Here is a 14062-nt window from a genome sequence, read left to right on the forward strand (position 1 = left end):
AATGCTTTTTGTTCATTTTGCTTGTTTGTCGGATTTTGGGATGGACTCTTTGGCTTTGCTTTTCTTCTCCTCATTGGATTTTTCATGTTAAAAGTTGCAGAAGCCAGATGACAAGCTCATTTTGGTTCAACTTCAGCAACTGTGCATTGCATTGCCATGTAATGTAATGTAATGCAATGCTATCTATCTAGCTCTCCCTCTATACTTCCTTTTGGATAAACAGACATATTAGGCAAGCATTTTGGAGCTTTCACCTAAATAACTACAGGTGGTGAGATAAGCTGCACAATATAATTGACCTTTCAGTATATTGTTGCACACACACCATCTATTTAGCAAATGCCCTTGTTATCAATAGCAGCCTTTTAAACTCACCTGAGCTAACAGGTATGTGAGCTGGTTACTCTGCTGCGCTTAAAATTTCTTTTTTGGTTTGCTACAATGCCTTTTCTGAAACGTTGTCTCCCTCTGCTGGAACACTGACTTCTTTCATTTAATGCCTGCAGACTATAAAAGAGAAACCAACCCAAAAAGTTTGGTTGATTAGTCTGTGGCATTCTTTTAAACTGTTGCTTATGGCGGTCTCTGTGAGCTTCTCAGTGACATTCAGCCATCCAGGTATCCCGCCTGCAGTAGACGGAATGTGGCAATGGAACGCTGGCTGCGCGTGTCATAATAGGCTCTGAGCCTTTATATACCTGCGCACAGCAGCAGCCACCTTCAGTCTGCTGCTGGACAGCCAGCAGCAGCAGCAGCAGGAGAGGTAATTAATCAGCAACCCTCCTGCTAAGGGTAGACAGCTGCTCGTTCCACCCCCCCCCCGCCTTAATTGGTTCTCCTCCCTTCCAACGGTGTTGAGGCGGGTGGGAACAGCCGGGGGTTGAGGGTACTGTGCTAAAAGAGGTGGAGTTATGCAGATCTAAAACGCGTGGATTGCAGCAGCAGCAAGCCGAAAAGTGCAGGCATGTGAGGGATCTAGAGGTTGACAGCATGTCTTCTTAACGGGAGTCCAGGTGGCCATCTCCACAAATGGACTTTTCAGAATCCTTGGGTGGCACCGTAGTCGGAAACCAATTCTGGTTATCGCTTCTCGGCCTTTTGGCTAAGATCAAGTGTAGTATCTTTCGAAAAGGCGGTTTTGGATGTTGGCCGCCCTAGTAGATTGATACATTATGCACACTGGGGTTTAGGCGCTTGTTAGTACGCCAGGTGGCAAATATAGTCATCTGGTGGAAAGCATGGCCCCCCAGGATCGACGCCATTGGGCCGGGGAAGATCGAAAGCCCGAAGTGTGAAGTGCCCCAGGAGTGGTGACCCTGGGGTGCCTTAACTCACTGGGATTGGGAACCCCACTTGAGTTTATGGCACATTTGCACAAGCACTTCAAATTTTCTTTCTTCGCACACACCCTTATTCCGGGCCTTCTGGCCTTAGGATGGGGAATTTTTCAATTCCCGGTCGAAGGTCCGGGCAGTATTATACTGTGAAACCTTCACTATTTATTTAATTTCTTTGTCACTGTGTGTCCACTTATTCACGTGTGTCACGTCCTACTAGGATTTTGTCAGGATGCGGTTCCCTTACGGGTTCCTCTCTTGGCAGGTCTAGGGGGGGAGTGTGTGGCCATCAGGTTCCGCTACCCCCTGAACCCCCCTGGCTCTCCTCTTTCGGGAGGAGAGCGTTGTTGGCTCCCCTCTTCCGGGAGGGGAGCACAGTCTTTGGCTCCCAGTGTCTTGCTCGGGTGAGAACTCGGGCAGGTGCTGGGGGTAAGATTGGGTCGCCTCTGGCTTCGGCTGGAGGTGGCTTTTTGTCCCTGTGCCTCGCTGTGGCCTTTTGGCTCGGAGGGACGGGGAATGGTTTGGGGGACCCTTCTCCTTTTGGAGAGGGTTCCAAGAAGACCAGCATCCTAGTGCACTTTTTTTGTGGCACTTGTCACTTTTTTAAGCGCACTCGGGTTTTGTACACGAATTCGGGCTTTCGAAAAAAAAAAAAAAAAATCTGTTCTTATCAGTTTAATATCTGATACGTCCCCTGTCTGGGGACCATATATTAAATGGATTTTTAGAACAGGGAGATGGAAAAAGAGCTTGCTCTGTCCACTCCACGCATTGACCTGGTATTGCAGTATCTCCAGGACCGGTGCACCCCTTCTTTAATGCAGTTTCTAAAATCAGAAAGAATTGAATTCAATGCTTTTTGTTCATTTTGCTTGTTTGTCAGATTTTGGGATGGACTCTTTGGCTTTGCTTTTCTTCTCCTCATTGGATTTTTCATGTTAAAAGTTGCAGAAGCCAGATGACAAGCTCATTTTGGTTCAACTTCAGCAACTGTGCATTGCATTGCCATGTAATGTAATGTAATGCAATGCTATCTATCTAGCTCTCCCTCTATACTTCCTTTTGGATAAACAGACATATTAGGCAAGCATTTTGGAGCTTTCACCTAAATAACTACAGGTGGTGAGATAAGCTGCACAATATAATTGACCTTTCAGTATATTGTTGCACACACACCATCTATTTAGCAAATGCCCTTGTTATCAACAGCAGCCTTTTAAACTCACCTGAGCTAACAGGTATGTGAGCTGGTTACTCTGCTGCGCTTAAAATTTCTTTTTTGGTTTGCTACAATGCCTTTTCTGAAACGTTGTCTCCCTCTGCTGGAACACTGACTTCTTTCATTTAATGCCTGCAGACTATAAAAGAGAAACCAACCCAAAAAGTTTGGTTGATTAGTCTGTGGCATTCTTTTAAACTGTTGCTTATGGCGGTCTCTGTGAGCTTCTCAGTGACATTCAGCCATCCAGGTATCCCGCCTGCAGTAGACGGAATGTGGCAATGGAACGCTGGCTGCGCGTGTCATAATAGGCTCTGAGCCTTTATATACCTGCGCACAGCAGCAGCCACCTTCAGTCTGCTGCTGGACAGCCAGCAGCAGCAGCAGCAGGAGAGGTAATTAATCAGCAACCCTCCTGCTAAGGGTAGACAGCTGCTCGTTCCACCCCCCCCCCCGCCTTAATTGGTTCTCCTCCCTTCCAACGGTGTTGAGGCGGGTGGGAACAGCCGGGGGTTGAGTGTACTGTGCTAAAAGAGGTGGAGTTATGCAGATCTAAAACGCGTGGATTGCAGCAGCAGCAAGCCGAAAAGTGCAGGCATGTGAGGGATCTAGAGGTTGACAGCATGTCTTCTTAACGGGAGTCCAGGTGGCCATCTCCACAAATGGACTTTTCAGAATCCTTGGGTGGCACCGTAGTCGGAAACCAATTCTGGTTATCGCTTCTCGGCCTTTTGGCTAAGATCAAGTGTAGTATCTGTTCTTATCAGTTTAATATCTGATACGTCCCCTATCTGGGGACCATATATTAAATGGATTTTTAGAACAGGGAGATGGAAAAAGAGCTTGCTCTGTCCACTCCACGCATTGACCTGGTATTGCAGTATCTCCAGGACCGGTGCACCCCTTCTTTAATGCAGTTTCTAAAATCAGAAAGAATTGAATTCAATGCTTTTTGTTCATTTTGCTTGTTTGTCGGATTTTGGGATGGACTCTTTGGCTTTGCTTTTCTTCTCCTCATTGGATTTTTCATGTTAAAAGTTGCAGAAGCCAGATGACAAGCTCATTTTGGTTCAACTTCAGCAACTGTGCATTGCATTGCCATGTAATGTAATGTAATGCAATGCTATCTATCTAGCTCTCCCTCTATACTTCCTTTTGGATAAACAGACATATTAGGCAAGCATTTTGGAGCTTTCACCTAAATAACTACAGGTGGTGAGATAAGCTGCACAATATAATTGACCTTTCAGTATATTGTTGCACACACACCATCTATTTAGCAAATGCCCTTGTTATCAACAGCAGCCTTTTAAACTCACCTGAGCTAACAGGTATGTGAGCTGGTTACTCTGCTGCGCTTAAAATTTCTTTTTTGGTTTGCTACAATGCCTTTTCTGAAACGTTGTCTCCCTCTGCTGGAACACTGACTTCTTTCATTTAATGCCTGCAGACTATAAAAGAGAAACCAACCCAAAAAGTTTGGTTGATTAGTCTGTGGCATTCTTTTAAACTGTTGCTTATGGCGGTCTCTGTGAGCTTCTCAGTGACATTCAGCCATCCAGGTATCCCGCCTGCAGTAGACGGAATGTGGCAAAGGAACGCTGGCTGCGCGTGTCATAATAGGCTCTGAGCCTTTATATACCTGCGCACAGCAGCAGCCACCTTCAGTCTGCTGCTGGACAGCCAGCAGCAGCAGCAGCAGGAGAGGTAATTAATCAGCAACCCTCCTGCTAAGGGTAGACAGCTGCTCGTTCCACCCCCCCCCCGCCTTAATTGGTTCTCCTCCCTTCCAACGGTGTTGAGGCGGGTGGGAACAGCCGGGGGTTGAGGGTACTGTGCTAAAAGAGGTGGAGTTATGCAGATCTAAAACGCGTGGATTGCAGCAGCAGCAAGCCGAAAAGTGCAGGCATGTGAGGGATCTAGAGGTTGACAGCATGTCTTCTTAACGGGAGTCCAGGTGGCCATCTCCACAAATGGACTTTTCAGAATCCTTGGGTGGCACCGTAGTCGGAAACCAATTCTGGTTATCGCTTCTCGGCCTTTTGGCTAAGATCAAGTGTAGTATCTGTTCTTATCAGTTTAATATCTGATACATCCCCTATCTGGGGACCATATATTAAATGGATTTTTAGAACAGGGAGATGGAAAAAGAGCTTGCTCTGTCCACTCCACGCATTGACCTGGTATTGCAGTATCTCCAGGACCGGTGCACCCCTTCTTTAATGCAGTTTCTAAAATCAGAAAGAATTGAATTCAATGCTTTTTGTTCATTTTGCTTGTTTGTCGGATTTTGGGATGGACTCTTTGGCTTTGCTTTTCTTCTCCTCATTGGATTTTTCATGTTAAAAGTTGCAGAAGCCAGATGACAAGCTCATTTTGGTTCAACTTCAGCAACTGTGCATTGCATTGCCATGTAATGTAATGTAATGCAATGCTATCTATCTAGCTCTCCCTCTATACTTCCTTTTGGATAAACAGACATATTAGGCAAGCATTTTGGAGCTTTCACCTAAATAACTACAGGTGGTGAGATAAGCTGCACAATATAATTGACCTTTCAGTATATTGTTGCACACACACCATCTATTTAGCAAATGCCCTTGTTATCAACAGCAGCCTTTTAAACTCACCTGAGCTAACAGGTATGTGAGCTGGTTACTCTGCTGCGCTTAAAATTTCTTTTTTGGTTTGCTACAATGCCTTTTCTGAAACGTTGTCTCCCTCTGCTGGAACACTGACTTCTTTCATTTAATGCCTGCAGACTATAAAAGAGAAACCAACCCAAAAAGTTTGGTTGATTAGTCTGTGGCATTCTTTTAAACTGTTGCTTATGGCGGTCTCTGTGAGCTTCTCAGTGACATTCAGCCATCCAGGTATCCCGCCTGCAGTAGACGGAATGTGGCAATGGAACGCTGGCTGCGCGTGTCATAATAGGCTCTGAGCCTTTATATACCTGCGCACAGCAGCAGCCACCTTCAGTCTGCTGCTGGACAGCCAGCAGCAGCAGCAGCAGGAGAGGTAATTAATCAGCAACCCTCCTGCTAAGGGTAGACAGCTGCTCGTTCCACCCCCCCCCCGCCTTAATTGGTTCTCCTCCCTTCCAACGGTGTTGAGGCGGGTGGGAACAGCCGGGGGTTGAGGGTACTGTGCTAAAAGAGGTGGAGTTATGCAGATCTAAAACGCGTGGATTGCAGCAGCAGCAAGCCGAAAAGTGCAGGCATGTGAGGGATCTAGAGGTTGACAGCATGTGTTCTTAACGGGAGTCCAGGTGGCCATCTCCACAAATGGACTTTTCAGAATCCTTGGGTGGCACCGTAGTCGGAAACCAATTCTGGTTATCGCTTCTCGGCCTTTTGGCTAAGATCAAGTGTAGTATCTGTTCTTATCAGTTTAATATCTGATACATCCCCTATCTGGGGACCATATATTAAATGGATTTTTAGAACAGGGAGATGGAAAAAGAGCTTGCTCTGTCCACTCCACGCATTGACCTGGTATTGCAGTATCTCCAGGACCGGTGCACCCCTTCTTTAATGCAGTTTCTAAAATCAGAAAGAATTGAATTCAATGCTTTTTGTTCATTTTGCTTGTTTGTCGGATTTTGGGATGGACTCTTTGGCTTTGCTTTTCTTCTCCTCATTGGATTTTTCATGTTAAAAGTTGCAGAAGCCAGATGACAAGCTCATTTTGGTTCAACTTCAGCAACTGTGCATTGCATTGCCATGTAATGTAATGTAATGCAATGCTATCTATCTAGCTCTCCCTCTATACTTCCTTTTGGATAAACAGACATATTAGGCAAGCATTTTGGAGCTTTCACCTAAATAACTACAGATGGTGAGATAAGCTGCACAATATAATTGACCTTTCAGTATATTGTTGCACACACACCATCTATTTAGCAAATGCCCTTGTTATCAACAGCAGCCTTTTAAACTCACCTGAGCTAACAGGTATGTGAGCTGGTTACTCTGCTGCGCTTAAAATTTCTTTTTTGGTTTGCTACAATGCCTTTTCTGAAACGTTGTCTCTCTCTGCTGGAACACTGACTTCTTTCATTTAATGCCTGCAGACTATAAAAGAGAAACCAACCCAAAAAGTTTGGTTGATTAGTCTGTGGCATTCTTTTAAACTGTTGCTTATGGCGGTCTCTGTGAGCTTCTCAGTGACATTCAGCCATCCAGGTATCCCGCCTGCAGTAGACGGAATGTGGCAATGGAACGCTGGCTGCGCGTGTCATAATAGGCTCTGAGCCTTTATATACCTGCGCACAGCAGCAGCCACCTTCAGTCTGCTACTGGACAGCCAGCAGCAGCAGCAGCAGGAGAGGTAATTAATCAGCAACCCTCCTGCTAAGGGTAGACAGCTGCTCGTTCCACCCCCCCCCCCGCCTTAATTGGTTCTCCTCCCTTCCAACGGTGTTGAGGCGGGTGGGAACAGCCGGGGGTTGAGGGTACTGTGCTAAAAGAGGTGGAGTTATGCAGATCTAAAACGCGTGGATTGCAGCAGCAGCAAGCCGAAAAGTGCAGGCATGTGAGGGATCTAGAGGTTGACAGCATGTCTTCTTAACGGGAGTCCAGGTGGCCATCTCCACAAATGGACTTTTCAGAATCCTTGGGTGGCACCGTAGTCGGAAACCAATTCTGGTTATCGCTTCTCGGCCTTTTGGCTAAGATCAAGTGTAGTATCTGTTCTTATCAGTTTAATATCTGATACGTCCCCTATCTGGGGACCATATATTAAATGGATTTTTAGAACAGGGAGATGGAAAAAGAGCTTGCTCTGTCCACTCCACGCATTGACCTGGTATTGCAGTATCTCCAGGACCGGTGCACCCCTTCTTTAATGCAGTTTCTAAAATCAGAAAGAATTGAATTCAATGCTTTTTGTTCATTTTGCTTGTTTGTCGGATTTTGGGATGGACTCTTTGGCTTTGCTTTTCTTCTCCTCATTGGATTTTTCATGTTAAAAGTTGCAGAAGCCAGATGACAAGCTCATTTTGGTTCAACTTCAGCAACTGTGCATTGCATTGCCATGTAATGTAATGTAATGCAATGCTATCTATCTAGCTCTCCCTCTATACTTCCTTTTGGATAAACAGACATATTAGGCAAGCATTTTGGAGCTTTCACCTAAATAACTACAGGTGGTGAGATAAGCTGCACAATATAATTGACCTTTCAGTATATTGTTGCACACACACCATCTATTTAGCAAATGCCCTTGTTATCAACAGCAGCCTTTTAAACTCACCTGAGCTAACAGGTATGTGAGCTGGTTACTCTGCTGCGCTTAAAATTTCTTTTTTGGTTTGCTACAATGCCTTTTCTGAAACGTTGTCTCCCTCTGCTGGAACACTGACTTCTTTCATTTAATGCCTGCAGACTATAAAAGAGAAACCAACCCAAAAAGTTTGGTTGATTAGTCTGTGGCATTCTTTTAAACTGTTGCTTATGGCGGTCTCTGTGAGCTTCTCAGTGACATTCAGCCATCCAGGTATCCCGCCTGCAGTAGACGGAATGTGGCAATGGAACGCTGGCTGCGCGTGTCATAATAGGCTCTGAGCCTTTATATACCTGCGCACAGCAGCAGCCACCTTCAGTCTGCTGCTGGACAGCCAGCAGCAGCAGCAGCAGGAGAGGTAATTAATCAGCAACCCTCCTGCTAAGGGTAGACAGCTGCTCGTTCCACCCCCCCCCCGCCTTAATTGGTTCTCCTCCCTTCCAACGGTGTTGAGGCGGGTGGGAACAGCCGGGGGTTGAGGGTACTGTGCTAAAAGAGGTGGAGTTATGCAGATCTAAAACGCGTGGATTGCAGCAGCAGCAAGCCGAAAAGTGCAGGCATGTGAGGGATCTAGAGGTTGACAGCATGTCTTCTTAACGGGAGTCCAGGTGGCCATCTCCACAAATGGACTTTTCAGAATCCTTGGGTGGCACCGTAGTCGGAAACCAATTCTGGTTATCGCTTCTCGGCCTTTTGGCTAAGATCAAGTGTAGTATCTGTTCTTATCAGTTTAATATCTGATACGTCCCCTATCTGGGGACCATATATTAAATGGATTTTTAGAACAGGGAGATGGAAAATGAGCTTGCTCTGTCCACTCCACGCATTGACCTGGTATTGCAGTATCTCCAGGACCGGTGCACCCCTTCTTTAATGCAGTTTCTAAAATCAGAAAGAATTGAATTCAATGCTTTTGTTCATTTTGCTTGTTTGTCGGATTTTGGGATGGACTCTTTGGCTTTGCTTTTCTTCTCCTCATTGGATTTTTCATGTTAAAAGTTGCAGAAGCCAGATGACAAGCTCATTTTGGTTCAACTTCAGCAACTGTGCATTGCATTGCCATGTAATGTAATGTAATGCAATGCTATCTATCTAGCTCTCCCTCTATACTTCCTTTTGGATAAACAGACATATTAGGCAAGCATTTTGGAGCTTTCACCTAAATAACTACAGGTGGTGAGATAAGCTGCACAATATAATTGACCTTTCAGTATATTGTTGCACACACACCATCTATTTAGCAAATGCCCTTGTTATCAACAGCAGCCTTTTAAACTCACCTGAGCTAACAGGTATGTGAGCTGGTTACTCTGCTGCGCTTAAAATTTCTTTTTTGGTTTGCTACAATGCCTTTTCTGAAACGTTGTCTCCCTCTGCTGGAACACTGACTTCTTTCATTTAATGCCTGCAGACTATAAAAGAGAAACCAACCCAAAAAGTTTGGTTGATTAGTCTGTGGCATTCTTTTAAACTGTTGCTTATGGCGGTCTCTGTGAGCTTCTCAGTGACATTCAGCCATCCAGGTATCCCGCCTTCAGTAGACGGAATGTGGCAATGGAACGCTGGCTGCGCGTGTCATAATAGGCTCTGAGCCTTTATATACCTGCGCACAGCAGCAGCCACCTTCAGTCTGCTGCTGGACAGCCAGCAGCAGCAGCAGCAGGAGAGGTAATTAATCAGCAACCCTCCTGCTAAGGGTAGACAGCTGCTCGTTCCACCCCAGACCCCCCCCCCCGCCTTAATTGGTTCTCCTCCCTTCCAACGGTGTTGAGGCGGGTGGGAACAGCCGGGGGTTGATGGTACTGTGCTAAAAGAGGTGGAGTTATGCAGATCTAAAACGCGTGGATTGCAGCAGCAGCAAGCCGAAAAGTGCAGGCATGTGAGGGATCTAGAGGTTGACAGCATGTCTTCTTAACGGGAGTCCAGGTGGCCATCTCCACAAATGGACTTTTCAGAATCCTTGGGTGGCACCGTAGTCGGAAACCAATTCTGGTTATCGCTTCTCGGCCTTTTGGCTAAGATCAAGTGTAGTATCTGTTCTTATCAGTTTAATATCTGATACGTCCCCTATCTGGGGACCATATATTAAATGGATTTTTAGAACAGGTAGATGGAAAAAGAGCTTGCTCTGTCCACTCCACGCATTGACCTGGTATTGCAGTATCTCCAGGACCGGTGCACCCCTTCTTTAATGCAGTTTCTAAAATCAGAAAGAATTGAATTCAATGCTTTTTGTTCATTTTGCTTGTTTGTCGGATTTTGGGATGGACTCTTTGGCTTTGCTTTTCTTCTCCTCATTGGATTTTTCATGTTAAAAGTTGCAGAAGCCAGATGACAAGCTCATTTTGGTTCAACTTCAGCAACTGTGCATTGCATTGCCATGTAATGTAATGTAATGCAATGCTATCTATCTAGCTCTCCCTCTATACTTCCTTTTGGATAAACAGACATATTAGGCAAGCATTTTGGAGCTTTCACCTAAATAACTACAGGTGGTGAGATAAGCTGCACAATATAATTGACCTTTCAGTATATTGTTGCACACACACCATCTATTTAGCAAATGCCCTTGTTATCAACAGCAGCCTTTTAAACTCACCTGAGCTAACAGGTATGTGAGCCGGTTACTCTGCTGCGCTTAAAATTTCTTTTTTGGTTTGCTACAATGCCTTTTCTGAAACGTTGTCTCCCTCTGCTGGAACACTGACTTCTTTCATTTAATGCCTGCAGACTATAAAAGAGAAACCAACCCAAAAAGTTTGGTTGATTAGTCTGTGGCATTCTTTTAAACTGTTGCTTATGGCGGTCTCTGTGAGCTTCTCAGTGACATTCAGCCATCCAGGTATCCCGCCTGCAGTAGACGGAATGTGGCAATGGAACGCTGGCTGCGCGTGTCATAATAGGCTCTGAGCCTTTATATACCTGCGCACAGCAGCAGCCACCTTCAGTCTGCTGCTGGACAGCCAGCAGCAGCAGCAGCAGGAGAGGTAATTAATCAGCAACCCTCCTGCTAAGGGTAGACAGCTGCTCGTTCCACCCCCCCCCGCCTTAATTGGTTCTCCTCCCTTCCAACGGTGTTGAGGCGGGTGGGAACAGCCGGGGGTTGAGGGTACTGTGCTAAAAGAGGTGGAGTTATGCAGATCTAAAACGCGTGGATTGCAGCAGCAGCAAGCCGAAAAGTGCAGGCATGTGAGGGATCTAGAGGTTGACAGCATGTCTTCTTAACGGGAGTCCAGGTGGCCATCTCCACAAATGGACTTTTCAGAATCCTTGGGTGGCACCGTAGTCGGAAACCAATTCTGGTTATCGCTTTTCGGCCTTTTGGCTAAGATCAAGTGTAGTATCTGTTCTTATCAGTTTAATATCTGATACGTCCCCTATCTGGGGACCATATATTAAATGGATTTTTAGAACAGGGAGATGGAAAAAGAGCTTGCTCTGTCCACTCCACGCATTGACCTGGTATTGAAGTATCTCCAGGACCGGTGCACCCCTTCTTTAATGCAGTTTCTAAAATCAGAAAGAATTGAATTCAATGCTTTTTGTTCATTTTGCTTGTTTGTCGGATTTTGGGATGGACTCTTTGGCTTTGCTTTTCTTCTCCTCATTGGATTTTTCATGTTAAAAGTTGCAGAAGCCAGATGACAAGCTCATTTTGGTTCAACTTCAGCAACTGTGCATTGCATTGCCATGTAATGTAATGTAATGCAATGCTATCTATCTAGCTCTCCCTCTATACTTCCTTTTGGATAAACAGACATATTAGGCAAGCATTTTGGAGCTTTCACCTAAATAACTATAGGTGGTGAGATAAGCTGCACAATATAATTGACCTTTCAGTATATTGTTGCACACACACCATCTATTTAGCAAATGCCCTTGTTATCAACAGCAGCCTTTTAAACTCACCTGAGCTAACAGGTATGTGAGCTGGTTACTCTGCTGCGCTTAAAATTTCTTTTTTGGTTTGCTACAATGCCTTTTCTGAAACGTTGTCTCCCTCTGCTGGAACACTGACTTCTTTCATTTAATGCCTGCAGACTATAAAAGAGAAACCAACCCAAAAAGTTTGGTTGATTAGTCTGTGGCATTCTTTTAAACTGTTGCTTATGGTGGTCTCTGTGAGCTTCTCAGTGACATTCAGCCATCCAGGTATCCCGCCTGCAGTAGACGGAATGTGGCAATGGAACGCTGGCTGCGCGTGTCATAATAGGCTCTGAGCCTTTATATACCTGCGCACAGCAGCAGCTACCTTCAGTCTGCTGCTGGACAGCCAGCAGCAGCAGCAGGAGAGGTAATTAATCAGCAACCCTCCTGCTAAGGGTAGACAGCTGCTCGTTCCACCCCCCCCCCCCCCGCCTTAATTGGTTCTACTCCCTTCCAACGGTGTTGAGGCGGGTGGGAACAGCCGGGGGTTGAGGGTACTGTGCTAAAAGAGGTGGAGTTATGCAGATCTAAAACGCGTGGATTGCAGCAGCAGCAGGCCGAAAAGTGCAGGCATGTGAGGGATCTAGAGGTTGACAGCATGTCTTCTTAACGGGAGTCCAGGTGGCCATCTCCACAAATGGACTTTTCAGAATCCTTGGGTGGCACCGTAGTCGGAAACCAATTCTGGTTATCGCTTCTCGGCCTTTTGGCTAAGATCAAGTGTAGTATCTGTTCTTATCAGTTTAATATCTGATACGTCCCCTATCTGGGGACCATATATTAAATGGATTTTTAGAACAGGGAGATGGAAAAAGAGCTTGCTCTGTCCACTCCACGCATTGACCTGGTATTGCAGTATCTCCAGGACCGGTGCACCCCTTCTTTAATGCAGTTTCTAAAATCAGAAAGAATTGAATTCAATGCTTTTTGTTCATTTTGCTTGTTTGTCGGATTTTGGGATGGACTCTTTGGCTTTGCTTTTCTTCTCCTCATTGGATTTTTCATGTTAAAAGTTGCAGAAGCCAGATGACAAGCTCATTTTGGTTCAACTTCAGCAACTGTGCATTGCATTGCCATGTAATGTAATGTAATGCAATGCTATCTATCTAGCTCTCCCTCTATACTTCCTTTTGGATAAACAGACATATTAGGCAAGCATTTTGGAGCTTTCACCTAAATAACTACAGGTGGTGAGATAAGCTGCACAATATAATTGACCTTTCAGTATATTGTTGCACACACACCATCTATTTAGCAAATGCCCTTGTTATCAACAGCAGCCTTTTAAACTCACCTGAGCTAACAGGTATGTGAGCTGGTTACTCTGCTGCGCTTAAAATTTCTTTTTTGGTTTGCTACAATGCCTTTTCTGAAACGTTGTCTCCCTCTGCTGGAACACTGACTTCTTTCATTTAATGCCTGCAGACTATAAAAGAGAAACCAACCCAAAAAGTTTGGTTGATTAGTCTGTGGCATTCTTTTAAACTGTTGCTTATGGCGGTCTCTGTGAGCTTCTCAGTGACATTCAGCCATCCAGGTATCCCGCCTGCAGTAGACGGAATGTGGCAATGGAACGCTGGCTGCGCGTGTCATAATAGGCTCTGAGCCTTTATATACCTGCGCACAGCAGCAGCCACCTTCAGTCTGCTGCTGGACAGCCAGCAGCAGCAGCAGCAGGAGAGGTAATTAATCAGCAACCCTCCTGCTAAGGGTAGACAGCTGCTCGTTCCACCCCCCCCCCGCCTTAATTGGTTCTCCTCCCTTCCAACGGTGTTGAGGCGGGTGGGAACAGCCGGGGGTTGAGGGTACTGTGCTAAAAGAGGTGGAGTTATGCAGATCTAAAACGCGTGGATTGCAGCAGCAGCAAGCCGAAAAGTGCAGGCATGTGAGGGATCTAGAGGTTGACAGCATGTCTTCTTAACGGGAGTCCAGGTGGCCATCTCCACAAATGGACTTTTCAGAATCCTTGGGTGGCACCGTAGTCGGAAACCAATTCTGGTTATCGCTTCTCGGCCTTTTGGCTAAGATCAAGTGTAGTATCTTTCGAAAAGGCGGTTTTGGATGTTGGCCGCCCTAGTAGATTGATACATTATGCACACTGGGGTTTAGGCGCTTGTTAGTACGCCAGGTGGCTAATATAGTCATCTGGTGGAAAGCATGGCCCCCCAGGATCGACGCCATTGGGCCGGGGAAGATCGAAAGCCCGAAGTGTGAAGTGCCCCAGGAGTGGTGACCCTGGGGTGCCTTGACTCACTGGGATTGGGAACCCCACTTGAGTTTATGGCACATTTGCACA

General features: G+C 45.8%; 9 non-coding genes and 2 pseudogenes across 9 annotated transcripts; all 11 read left to right on the top strand.

The window, feature by feature from the left end:
- Positions 1-1082: 1082 nt before the first annotated feature.
- On the top strand, positions 1083-1174 carry LOC141216952 (U2 spliceosomal RNA; annotated as a pseudogene).
- Positions 1175-1968: 794 nt separating this feature from the next.
- LOC141216865 (U2 spliceosomal RNA) lies at positions 1969-2150 on the top strand. Its single transcript, XR_012285846.1, has one exon. It is a non-coding gene; the product is annotated as a U2 spliceosomal RNA (small nuclear RNA).
- Positions 2151-3271: 1121 nt separating this feature from the next.
- On the top strand, positions 3272-3462 carry LOC141217203 (U2 spliceosomal RNA). The gene has a single exon (XR_012286072.1). It is a non-coding gene; the product is annotated as a U2 spliceosomal RNA (small nuclear RNA).
- A 1120-nt stretch (positions 3463-4582) lies between these two features.
- On the top strand, positions 4583-4773 carry LOC141216463 (U2 spliceosomal RNA). The gene has a single exon (XR_012285496.1). It is a non-coding gene; the product is annotated as a U2 spliceosomal RNA (small nuclear RNA).
- Positions 4774-5893: 1120 nt separating this feature from the next.
- On the top strand, positions 5894-6084 carry LOC141216464 (U2 spliceosomal RNA). Its single transcript, XR_012285497.1, has one exon. It is a non-coding gene; the product is annotated as a U2 spliceosomal RNA (small nuclear RNA).
- Positions 6085-7205: 1121 nt separating this feature from the next.
- On the top strand, positions 7206-7396 carry LOC141217204 (U2 spliceosomal RNA). The gene has a single exon (XR_012286073.1). It is a non-coding gene; the product is annotated as a U2 spliceosomal RNA (small nuclear RNA).
- A 1120-nt stretch (positions 7397-8516) lies between these two features.
- LOC141216409 (U2 spliceosomal RNA) lies at positions 8517-8707 on the top strand. The gene has a single exon (XR_012285443.1). It is a non-coding gene; the product is annotated as a U2 spliceosomal RNA (small nuclear RNA).
- Positions 8708-9834: 1127 nt separating this feature from the next.
- LOC141216555 (U2 spliceosomal RNA) lies at positions 9835-10025 on the top strand. The gene has a single exon (XR_012285583.1). It is a non-coding gene; the product is annotated as a U2 spliceosomal RNA (small nuclear RNA).
- A 1119-nt stretch (positions 10026-11144) lies between these two features.
- LOC141216677 (U2 spliceosomal RNA) lies at positions 11145-11335 on the top strand. The gene has a single exon (XR_012285701.1). It is a non-coding gene; the product is annotated as a U2 spliceosomal RNA (small nuclear RNA).
- A 1121-nt stretch (positions 11336-12456) lies between these two features.
- Positions 12457-12647, top strand: LOC141217206 (U2 spliceosomal RNA). The gene has a single exon (XR_012286075.1). It is a non-coding gene; the product is annotated as a U2 spliceosomal RNA (small nuclear RNA).
- A 1120-nt stretch (positions 12648-13767) lies between these two features.
- On the top strand, positions 13768-13859 carry LOC141216953 (U2 spliceosomal RNA; annotated as a pseudogene).
- Positions 13860-14062: the final 203 nt, after the last annotated feature.

The sequence above is a fragment of the Phyllobates terribilis genome, unplaced genomic scaffold, assembly GCF_046119375.1.
Source record: "Phyllobates terribilis strain yellow unplaced genomic scaffold, ASM4611937v1 Scaffold_236__1_contigs__length_3049075, whole genome shotgun sequence".
NCBI classification, from domain to species: domain Eukaryota; kingdom Metazoa; phylum Chordata; class Amphibia; order Anura; family Dendrobatidae; genus Phyllobates; species Phyllobates terribilis.